Genomic DNA, 12,682 nt, shown 5'->3' with positions numbered 1-12,682 from the left:
TTGGCTGGTGAAATATTTTTCTTTTTCTTCTGATCCAATGGGGGTTTAGTCCCCACAAATTCTGGACATTAGTTTCACTTAGCCTTGAAAGCACTGATCACATAACTCACATGTGGAAATTGAGTAGTGCCAGATTAAACTCTGCAATACTGGATATGCTATTTAGGATCATAGCAGGTTACTACGCTAATGACCCCAGGGGGCCCTTACAAGCCTAGCTAAGTTTTGCCCTTCTTTCCACGATCAGCACCTATCACCCCTGTCCAAGAGGGACATAGGTGGAACCCCTGGGGTGAATTTACGGTCATTCATCCAATCGTCCAGATTGCGTTTGAAGAGGGCCAATGAGGTGCTCTGCTTGACATGAAGCGCGAGTCTGTTCCAAAGGTGTGGTAACCTTGGGGAGGCAAATCTGTCCCTCCAGCAGGTTCTTTTAATGTCACATACCATCTTAAGGCCATTACAGTGAGTAATCCATGTACCATTTGACTTGTGGATATGCAGCATTTCCAATACAGCAAGGTCAAAGACTGCCTTATATGCAAGGTAGAGAAACAGAATAAAGTGACAGTGATTTCAGATGATCCTCATAGGATAGATACTGAAGACCTTAAATTTTCCTTGTGAGGATCCTTTCTGGTCTCTCCCAATTTCTGTAGATTCTTGAAAAGGTACATACCAAAAGGGGCACTGTACTCAATTATCAGCCTGATGAGGGAAGAGTACAGGAAGGTTATAACTTTTTTTGGAAGCAATACCCTTACTTATGAGATGATCAATACAGTGCCCTTCTTACCACTGTGGAGACATGGTAATCAAAGGTAAGGTTGCTGCCAACCTGTGTGTCCAGGTCTCTCACCACTGAGTGGATACTTAGGGTGGTGTTTTTGATGTGGTAGTTAGCAGGAATATCACTCTTACCGAAAGGGATGATAAACTCAATCCAAAAAATGCATTAAGGCCATGATTTTGGCACCAATCATTTGATTGTGTAAGACCCTCTTGTAGGATGTTGACATTGTTTGGGGATTATATAACTGCTCCCAGGTGGCAGAATACAATCCAACAACTAAGAAATAAAGGTCACGAAGCCGAATGTGAAACCACTGAACGTTGTTAGATTTAACCTTTTCATCTGGCCTTCGCCACAAGACTTCTTCAGAATCAATTAAAATCAATAAACCAGCTCATTAAATATGCAACTACTCTGGTCACCTGTTTAAATTGTATTACATCATTGGTTAAAAAACCTTTCACTCAAATTTAAAAATATACATTTACTAGTAAATACACAATACTTCTTAAGGCCTGCACAATGAAACCAAAAAATGCATATATTTACAAAATAGGTTGCAAACATTGTTTGCATCTCACATACCCCTAAATCACTTCCCTAAGACATTATACAATAACATTTGTTCAAAATGTCATTTTCATGATCTTATAGACATACCAATATTGTAATAATGCCCAATTGTTTTTTTATCTACTGCAAATGAAAATCGGACTGGAGTTTTAAATAACTTGAAATAGACAGTGTATCATTTAAAACAGGTTTTAAATTGTGATCTATAAAATTTAGCTAAATTAAAAGTTTGAGGCTTTTGCATCGACAATGGGTCTAAAAGGGGAGTCCCAGTTTGCAGTGATCAGCAAACTTTGACAGCCACGGACAATTCCAAACAGTAGAGGTTCCAGGACTGATCCCTGTGAAACAGCACTGGTTACAGGTCTGCTGTTTGAGGTGGATTCCCCTATTTTTACTTCATGGGTTCTATCAGTGAGCCAGTTAACAACCCATCTAATGATATATGGGTTGATACCTACTGTAGCTGGGCGAGTCTGTCAATTATGCCTGAGTGGGGGATAGTGTCAAAGGCCTTGGCTAAGCCTAGGTAGGCTGTATGTAGGCCCGGGGAGAAAAGCTCCACATAAGCAAAATATTAGCAACTACAGGTACAGATAAGTAAACATGTAACAAATTTAGGTGCAGTACTATTTAAGGTGAAGAATACAAATGTTTTATAGACAAATATTAGTATTAAAGTAGCAGATAATAAGAAAAGAGATTGAACAATGAACAAATTTAAAGTGGCTCACTACTAAGAAAGAAAAATGAAAAAACACACTAGCAAATATAGCAGCTCCGGGTACAGTGTTTAGCAGTGAGTCATCCCATTATCCTATAGTAGCATAGCAACTTTAAGGCAGCATGTAATAAGAAATATAAAGAAAGTCTATATAGATATTTATATGTGATAGCAAGTTAATGCTGCAAGCAGCAATCTATGCAAGTACGTAGTTAGTAGAGGATCACGTGTAAGAGAGAGTTGTAAAGACTAAAATTAGTATAGGCAGGTCTACTCTGTAAGGCACAGAGAGAACTGGAATTAAAATGCAAAAGGTTATATGTAGGTAGGGTTAAGAGAAAGTGGTGGAAGGATTAGTCTGGGTAACTACATGGGCATAACCAGTGGTTACTAAGGTATTCTCCGAGTTGTTTTTTTGAACAGTTTCGCTGAGGAGAGAGATGAGAGTTTCTTCGGAAGCAGGTTCCAGGATTTGCCAGCAGTGTTGGCGAACAGAAAATCGCCGGCCTTGTTTTTGGATTTGACTGTAGATACTAGTACTTTATTGGCTGAGCGAAGGGATGTCAAATTACTGTAGGGGGTTAGAAGGCTAGTAAGTATAGGAGTATTTTTAGGATGATAGAGGATCTTAGGGGCAATAATAAGTTGTTGAAACTGAAGTTGATTATGAAGTTCTAGACAACCTATTTTTTTGACAGTGGTGAGTTCTATATAAGGAACCAGTAGCAAATCTGGCAATATTGTTGTAGGAGGTAGTTAGTTTGTTAAGGTTGTTTTTTGATAAGTTGGTATAGATGGGAGAGGCGTAGAGGATGGTGGAAATTAGATGGGTGTGGGCAATAGTGGTTCTAGCTGTTTGAGTTAGGAAGGGTTTAATCCTATAGAGGGAGCCTAATTTTTTTTGTTGTGTTAGTATGTGTGTCAAAGCTAAGACTATGGTCTATTGTTACCCCTGAGAGCTTGGTAGTTGGGTCGGGAGATATAACGATGCCATCACTGGATAAAACTGTGAAGTCAATTGGGGGGGGGCTTTGAGTGGGAGTGAAGAGTAGTAGTTTTGTCTTTTTAGGATTCAGGAGGAGGCTATGCTGTAAGAACCATTTTTCTACTGTGTTAAGCACTGTTTGGGTAATGGCCTGAAGTTAAGGGGCAGAGGTAGCTGAGCATATTAGTGTGGCATCATCAGCATATTGGATACATGTTGCTTGAAGAATGATTAGATTAAGATCATTGATGAAAATTGAGAAAAGGAGAGGGCCCAGGATAGAACCTTGGGGGACTCCCAGGGTAATAGGAAGGTGAGAGGATAGATTATTTTCCCAAAGCACAGCCTGTTACCCATTTTCAAGGTAGGATTTAAACCATTGTAAAGCCTGTGTATCTAGTGAGAGAGTATGTTCAAAAGAAGTTGATGGTTGACCATATCAAAGGCTTTTGAAAGAGTGCTGAGGATAGAGTATTGTTGTTTCGGTTATTGTTAATACAGTCGGAAAAGGATAAGAGGGCTGTGGTGGTACTATGGTGAGGCCTAAAGCCAAGCTGACAGTTAGCGAGCAAGTTATTTTGCAGTAGGTGGTCTAGTAGTTGGCGGTGGACACATTCTTCCATAAGTTTGGCTAAAGGAGAGAATAGAGCTATTGGGTGGTAGTTAGAGAGTTCATGTGAGTTACCCCCTTTGTGCAGTGGAATAATGTGGGAGACTTTCCAGATAGATGGGATTGTTCCTTCAGTAATGGTTCTATTTATAAGGATGGAAATAGGAAAGGCTACTACTGCTGCAGCTTTCTGTAGATATTCTGCTGGTAAAAGGTCAGCTGAAGGGGTACAAGGTTTTAGTTTAAGAAGAGCAGTGCAGATGAGGGATGTAGGGACTGGTTGTAAATGAAATGAGGGAGTTAAAGTTGTCAAGGAGGATGACAAACTTGAACTAACAGGAGGTAGTGACTTGGCAAGACTTTGGACTGCATCAGTAAAGAAGGTACTAAAGACATTTGCAATATGCTTTGGAGTTTCATAGGTGGATCCTGTTGGGGTGGGAGTTTTGGACTGACCTGGGTGGAGGAGTCTGTTTATGCCTACCCAAAACTTTTGAAGTTTGTATTGGTGGGTTTGCTGGTTGTTGTGGTAGAAGTTTCTTTTATCTAGAAGTATGGATTTTTTGGTAGCATTTCTGAGCTGTCCAAATGTAATATGATCAGCTGGGTTTTTAGTTGCTCTCGATTTGATCCAGATTTTATTTCTTAGTATAATTTTGTGCCTTGTCTCTTTTGTTAGCCATGGAGCAGTTTTGGTCCTATTTCTCATTGTGCGGGATGGGGCATGACAGTCCAGGATTTCTAAGAATTTGGTATTAAAGTAGGATATTGCCTCGTCTAACTGGAGGTGTCTTAGGGGGTGACCAGTCACATGCTTTCAGTTCAGTTTGGAAATTAATAGGGTTAAAGTTTTTGTTGGTTCGAATGGTTTTATATAAGGTTGGTTTATGAGCATTGATCTTTTGTCTGGTTATGTAGGTCAGTGAGTGGTCACTGACATCATCAGGAAGGATTCCTGCTTCATAAGAGAGGGGTGACTATTTATCAGTATCCAGTCAAGAGCAGTTTCTTTGTTATTAGGTTTATGGATCCTGGTGGGGGAGGTTATAGTTTGGGAAAAATCGTAGAGGTTTATGTGGGTAGTCTGGTTTGCTGAGATGCAGGTATTCCAGTCAATATTAAAGTCACCCAGGACAATGGTTTCTTTGAGTAGTTAGTTGAAAGCCAGGAAAGAATATTTTCAAGGGTGTTTATATTGTTACCTGGAGGGAGGTAGGTGCATATTATATAGATGGATTTATAGACGTTAATTTGGAGTTTAGAGATAAGGATTTCAGCGCTGCTAATAGAAGGTGGTTGAACATTTATTGGTGTTACTTGCAACTCTGTCTTATATAATACTGCTACACCCCCACCCTTTTTGGTTGTTTGATCTAATCTCAGGATATTGTATCCTGGTGGGGTGATTTAATTGTCCCGTGTTGCAGGTTTTAACCAGGTTTCCGTTAGGCAAAGGATGTTAAAGGAGTGCACATCTAAGAGGGCATGGAGGTTGGCAACTTTGTTGTTTAGGCTCTGTATGTTGAGATGAGCTATAAGGAGAGAGTTTGATTCTTTAGTGATGGTTTGAGGAATACAGGGATTTGGTTTAGATGGGTTACAGGTGGTAGTGGTGTTAAGGCCAGGGTTGGGATGGATATCACCATCTAAAAGTTTAGCATTTTTAATCCTGTGTATGATATTTAGGAATTTACAGGGTGAGTATTTTGGTTTCTTGGGTTGGTTATAGTTAATGTGGACTAAACGATGAAACTTTGGCACTAAATAGGAGGGTGTAGAGGTAATATTAATGTAGTTTAAGTAAGGTAGTAGCTCTGTCAGGGTTGATTGTTTAAGGGACTGGTTGAAGTTAGTTAAGGTTAGATGTTCATATTTAGTAAGGACATAGGTTATAGATAGTAAAGGTAAGAGGGCAATTAAGAGAATAGTATTGGGTATTTGGATCTGGATGTAATGGTCATAGTGAATGGTTAGTTAAATAAGTAATTGGTTATAGATAGTAAAGGTAGGAGGGCAATTAAGAGGAATAGTATTGGGTATTTGGATCTGGGTGTAATGGTCATAGTGAATGGTTAGTTAAATAAGTAACTGGGGAAGGTATATTAAAGAGGATGATAGTGGGTAGGTTTATCAAGGTAACTGTAGAAGATGGGATACTGAGTTTGTAAATTGATTAAGAACTTAGTGATGTAATGAGTATATATAAGTGGTGAGCTAGGGTAGTTAGCACTTAATGAGTAGGAGGGTGGGATTGGTTGTATAGGAATGGGGGTGTGGCCAGAGGAGGTTTATGGTTAGGACCCCCTGGGGGTGGGTATTTGGGGGTAGGGTAGGGGAGCAGATTGAGCCCGCAGGGCGAACGGAGTGGGTAGACCCAAGGAAAGAAGGCAGCAGGAATCAGTATAGTGAAGGTAAGTATGGAGGATAATAGGCATGATCTCCCTTTGACAAATCCAAATGGAGTAGGGTTGAGTGTTTGGAGATTACCAATATCTTTGTTAATAAGGTCCATGATGATTCTCTTCATGGCCTTGCAGATAAGGCTAGTCAAGCTAACAGGTCTACAGGTCCTGGGGTCAGTGGAAGCACCACCTTTGTGCAAGAGGATAATACTGGCCTTTTTCCATTCAGCTGGGACAAAACCAGTGTTTAGACTGACTGAAATAATGAGCACCCAATGGTGTTGCTAATTCTGGTTTAAGCCCATGTAGGAAGCAGCCTAGGATACTATCAAATCCTTAGAGAGAGCGTTCATGACCTGCTCTTTAGAGACACAAGGTAGCAGACAGGTGGTAGGGATGTCTTGGGGCAACTGTGCTGGGGACAGAGGAGTGAAGTTTTCACAGAACCTGTTGGCTAACAGGTTAGTAATGTTCACATGCTTGGTATATGTGGTATAATTAATCACCAGTCTGGCACAAATCTGAGCCTTTCCTTTTAGGTTACTGATGTAACTAAAGAATGCCTTATGGATGTCCTTAGTTGAGCAAGTTAATTTGGATTCTTAGTTAGCTTTGGAGGTCTTCACAAGAAGTCTTATTTGCTTGTTTAGGCTGAGGAGGAAGTGTTTCCAGTTTAGGGCTCACTCCCTCTTACTTTGGGTTTCTAATATTTCTCAAGGTTTAATTTCTCCAAGTTAGAGATGCTAAATGTATAATATAACTGCCTTCTAATAAGATACTTGGGTAGAAAACACGAGCGTGCGCACACACACACACACACACACACACACACACACACACACACACACACACACACACACACACAATATTCTATCTTTGACAGTGAAAGCATCATACAAATGCAATTTATCTATTTATTCATTTAGATTTAGTTGAGCTTAAAATTTGTGATGTGCCTTACATTGCCCTGTATAGTCACAAGTACTTTGAATTAAAATGTTCCCCATTGAAAAGTACCTCTGTAATCTCCTCAGTATCTGGTTACACAAAGAACAACTGGCTTTCGCATTGAAGAAAGCAGGCCTGCAAGTACAAGTAACGGCCTAGTAGCAGGCTGTTAACAACTCATAGCTAGTACGAGAGGGATTAAGCACGAATTAAAGCTCTATAACAATGGGTTTGCACTTTACTACTATCTCTGCAGCCAGTTTGGTAGATTTGGGCAAATCAGTGAGAATGTGACAGTGGATGAGGAGCATATAGGGACTGTATTTGTGAGGACAAGATTGAGAATGTTGGTGCTTGTAGTTGGGAGAGGGTATTACTTAATTGATGGAATTTTTGGTGATAAAGGCAAAGAAACATTGAGAATATTTATTTGCAAAGGTGTAGGTGTGCCAATTTAAGGAAGGTAGTTAATTTCATACATGTTGGGATAATGTGCAGGAGTCCTAGATGGGGTTCTGTAATTGTCCAGGAGATGGTTATGAACTGGATGGGAAATAATAAATTAACTCCTAGTTTAGCCTCCCTCTCTCTAATGGACAAAGGGAGACAGTAAGTAAAATATTGCCCAACACCCCCCAAAAAAGCCCTTGGTTACACCCAAACTAACATACCCTACCTAATAGCCCCCAATGTACATGGGGGAGATAAATGGGTTGGGTTTCACAGCTTGGCTTACAGAGGCCCTGGTGGTCGCTTGCCTATACTATACCTATGAGCCTATGTAACAACTGTGTCATGCTTACTGATAACTACCTAATTCTAAAGCAAATAAGTATATGAAAGATATAGTTACACAATGTCACTGGAGGCAAGGATCTCACTTACTAACACAAACATCAGTAACATACACACACTACACCCACTACACACAATACAGAACAGAGACACATAGACCTACACATGCTGAGTTTCTTAAATGTAATCTTCCAAAACCTCTAAGGCCTCCCAGATGTATCACACAAAACAAAGTGCCCTCAACAACCCCCAGAACACTCTTTTTAGACATCACAGACCAAGGCACGCAAAGGTGTCTCAACCTCTAGCCGCATAAGACAAACTACCACACAACACAATATTTTAATCCTAGGAGATTCAATTGTGCGAGACAGACATCCCATTCAGCAGGCTAAGCAAGGAGAGTGTCATGATCAGCTGCATGACAGGAGCTACAAATCACCAGATCATGCATGCACTCAAGCCACTGCACCACAAGTTCCAGTATGATGCTATCACAGTCTATGCAGGTATAAATAACCTGCAACATACCTCCTAAGCTCTAGAGAGAAACAGGATAGAGCTCCTGGACTATGCAGCCAAGGCCGGTATAAATCTAGCATTGACCAGCATTCTACCTTCTCCAAGGATGATGTCACAATACCAACAGAAGGTACTTAACTTTAATAACCGACTTTTTGGTGTCACTCCAATGGATTACAATTCTTGTCTGCCTGGGAGAATATGGTAGACAGAGCACACTGCTTTAACAAGGATGGTCTGCATCTGTTCCCCCTTAGGTTTTTGAATACTGGCAAACAACATGTTCATCCTCATAATGCCTTTTTCAGCCAGTGCCAACCTGATAAACCTACTGACACAAACCGACTCGGAATAATCTGAAGGTGTCATTCCTCAATAGCAGGAACTAAACAGGAAAATTCACTCCCTGCAAGCTCTCCTTATCCTGGAGAATATAGACAGCTGTGCAATTACTGAGACTTGGTTTACAGCCGATGAAAGTACCCCAGCAGTACTGAACAGTCAGGGTCTAAAAGTGGAAGACCCACAATTTCCATCAAACACAAACACACCTCAAGGCTGGTCAAAACAGTAGGACACACATGAACTTCTCCACCTCTGACTTACCACGGTCAAAATCCCATACCATTTCCTTGCAAGCTACAGGTCCCTTCACTAATAACTCATGATCCATCAAGTCATGATGCCCATACTATATACCTGAATAAACTGAAGACATTCCCCATTCAACCCAACATAATATTCATGGGTGACTTTAACCACATCAACATTAACTGAGAATCATACATGACTTCACTCATGCAGGCCCAGAAATTCATAGACTTCATTAAAACACACCCTGGAACTAGTCTGCAGACCAATAAGGGGAGCAGGTATCCTTGACCTGGTTCAAACAAACATGGTGGAAATGCACTCTCCCTAGTGTAATGTCCTTATTGGTCAAGATGGACCACAACGCTATCTCTGTCTCCTTTGAAATAAATATTAGGTCTGAAACCTCAGCTAATCCCCAGACATTTAAAAAACATTCCAAGTCTAACTACTGTCTAGCAAGAACAGTCTACCAAAATTCCAAGCTCTATAAACCCTAGGAACACAGCTGCCCGAGTTGTACACTCATGTGAATCACTGCATAGAGACAGTTGTACCCACCTTAAATAATCAAAGGACAACCTCCAAAATACAAGCTACCCTGGTGGAATTCCAGTATAAGTATATTGTACAACAAAAGGAAGAAAAGCATGTTTTTCTGAGCTATGACAGAATTGGAATTGCCTAGGCATGGTAAGGTCTTGCTGTGCCTAATAATGCTGGCTGCCAAAAAAAGCAAATACTAGAAAATCAAAATCTAAACTAACTATACTAGAAGTAGAAAATATAGTAACAGAGATAAAACAACTGGAAGTGAGATTTTTAGGAAAGGGTAGGAGCAAACTATATAGGAAAATATGTGAATTGTGGGAACAATACATACAAGGGAGGAATGAGGTTTAAAAGGTGGCAGGACTTAAATGAGCTATGTAATGTTTGACTGAAAAAGACTGGGCAGATTATAAGTGATGTATAATGTTTGCAACTGGGAGTGTGTCAGTATGGATTGTGATGCAAAATGCTTGCAAACAGGATTATGTCTGTGTGTTTTGTTTTCATTTGTAGAAATGTATGATTGTTTATGTAGTAAGTGATGGCTTAATGAAAATGTTTCTTGTTTAAAAAAAGGCAGGAATTGAATAATTTATGTAATGTTGCTTAGGTTATATGGACATAAAGCAATATATGTGAAGTAAAATGTTTATGTTAATTGTAGTGTGATTACTTTTATATGAAATGTAAATTTGCCTATGGTACAAGTGCTAATTCAATAAAGGTGTTTTGAAAAAAAGGAAAAGCATAGAGATCGGTATAATTGTTGGGCTGCACAATGGTGCAATGGTTAGTGTTGTTACCTCACAGCAAGATGTTCTCCAGTTCGATTCTCGGCTGGGGTGCCTTCTGTGCAGAGTCTGCATGTCCTCCCTGTGTTTGCATGGGAGTGCAACAGTTTCCTCCCACATTCCAAAGACATGCTGCAGATAGGTTGGACATTCTAAATTCACCCTAGGTGTGAGTGTGTGCCTGTGTGCCTTCTATGGAAGGTTGGGAGCCGGGCTGGCAACTCGACACTGTAAAACTGTTCTGCCACTTGTTCTGTGGACCAGTGATCCGCTGTGGTGACCCCTAACAGCAGCAACTGAAAGGAGAAGAAGAAGAGATTGGTATAATTGTTAAAGTGTTTTGTCTCAAAAATAAAAGGTACAGGGTTTGACTTTCACCGTTGGAAGGGAAACTGTCTAAGCTTAAAATGGCCCATGAGGGTAGGTAGCCTAATACCTACCTATGAACTGGCCACAGATATTTTGGGTTGAGAGATTGGTGGAATAATTAAGACGTGTATTTCATAAACAAAGTGCAGAGTTTGATTCTCAGGAAAAGGAAATTGCCTAGACTAAAAATGGCCCAAAGGACAGCTAGCCTACTATTTGCCTGTGAACCTATGTCCAAAAACAAGAAGAGTGTCGCCCTGAAAGATGATAAATTCCTCATCAGTCTGAACTAACTCAGGGGACTAATCAAGTCCAGCAAATCCAAATTTGTGAAAAAATAGCTTCCCAAGCTAAAGACAACCTGTGACGCCCCTCCTCTGGGCCAGTAATCAAGTAGCCCCAATCCTCACCACTGACACTGGTGAAAAACATTCACTTGGAAGAAAAATAGATACATACAGTATTTCCAGATGCAGCTCTCTACACCAAGCAAAAATTCCCTTAAGAAAACACAGGGAGCACACACAGTCCTGGGACTGGGTTTCCCCCTCTCTCTCTAGGCCCCAAATAAGACTCCCCACTGACACAACTGTAGAGTTGACTCCCCTCAGGCAAGTGTTCCAAGCCACATCATCCATCACCCTCTCTGTGAAACTAGTGCTCTGTATCCCTGCTCCAACTAGCTGACACATACATACACACACACACACACACACACACACACACACACACACACACACACACACACACACACACACACACACACACATACCTGGAAAAGGCTGGCACAGTTTTACCAGCTATGCCCCCTCTGCCCAGACTACAAGGTAGATACTGCCACCAGAACACTCCAAAGCCAGCTACTCTAAGGCTATTACAATGGTACCCAATTATGTTGAATAAAATGAATACTAATACAAATGGTAGTGTTTGACCAATGCAGCAAGGATTCAAATGTGGCCACAGTGTCACCAAATTAAGAGAATATTTTAACCTTTGAGAGTATTTCTCTTTAAGACCGGCCAGAATGAAAAGTTTAAATATATTTATTAATAAATAACAAAACATGAAAATACTAAATATCTACTTACAATAAACAGCAGAGTTTCACTCACAGGAAATACTGACAATAACACAGATGGAAAGGTTCACACAAACACAGAACAACAATACACTGATCTAAAGAATTACTGTCCCTAGTTGATGCATGTGGGTGGTCTTTCTTTGTCAGGTATCACAAATAGACCGCTCTGAGACTTCTGTCTCATCTAGTATTAAAGCATCATTTCAGTGCTGGATTACAGAAGGACATCACATACATCTGGTCATCTGACTTCTGGTTCCCACACTACCCTCTTTACTAGAAACTGAACCAGAATCTAGCACATATCTATCATAATACACACACATAGAGCTTTGCTAAGATGTGTTACAGCATCTGGAAGCTATAAAACCATTTTAAAAACTTCCAAGGTAGCAATTAGTTCACCCCTAAGGACAATACATTAGGATTCCTAATCCTGGTTTTCTCAAACATTTTATCTCTGGCTACAATCAGAACTGTAAGATACAATCTTCATGGCCTAAACCAGGTAATTTAATTTAAGACAATTTTTCAAAGTTAGCTGGACTGAGATTAACCTCTTCTCTTCCAGTATCCTCTTTTACAATATATTTGTTTCAACAGCTGCAATACAGTCTGACATACATGTGTATTTCTTTTCTGTCCAGCAGGACCAACTGTTGGTACATTTTTAACACAAACAACTTTACAAACACATTTTCAACACAAGCACCTGTACAAATCAGTTTGATATACAAGTGACATAAATTTTTTACAAAACTCCAGTTAATAGTGCTGGCATATGTTGCATATCCACTGCCCTACTTCTTTTGCATAGCTGGCAATACCTCATATCATCACATCTCTCCCCTCTTTGAAGACTCAAGCTAGTTTTTCAAGTCGCCCTTGAGAAACGTGGGTTGAGGGACATAAGCTTGTCTGAAAACACATTAATCCTTACCCT

The 12,682-nt window shown here is 40.2% G+C and overlaps 1 protein-coding gene across 3 annotated transcripts in view; it reads right to left on the bottom strand.

Annotated features, from left to right (window-relative positions):
• Window positions 1-12,682, bottom strand: part of FTCDNL1 (formiminotransferase cyclodeaminase N-terminal like) — a 267,134-nt gene that overhangs the window by 228,524 nt on the left and 25,928 nt on the right. The gene's annotated exons all lie outside the window — the stretch shown is intronic.

This window comes from Protopterus annectens, chromosome 2.part0 (assembly GCF_019279795.1).
Source record: "Protopterus annectens isolate FY-2018-M chromosome 2.part0, PAN1.0, whole genome shotgun sequence".
Lineage (NCBI taxonomy): Eukaryota > Metazoa > Chordata > Ceratodontiformes > Protopteridae > Protopterus > Protopterus annectens.
The sequence above is the reverse complement of the archived record's forward strand: the minus strand, read 5'-3'. Positions and strand labels throughout refer to the sequence as shown.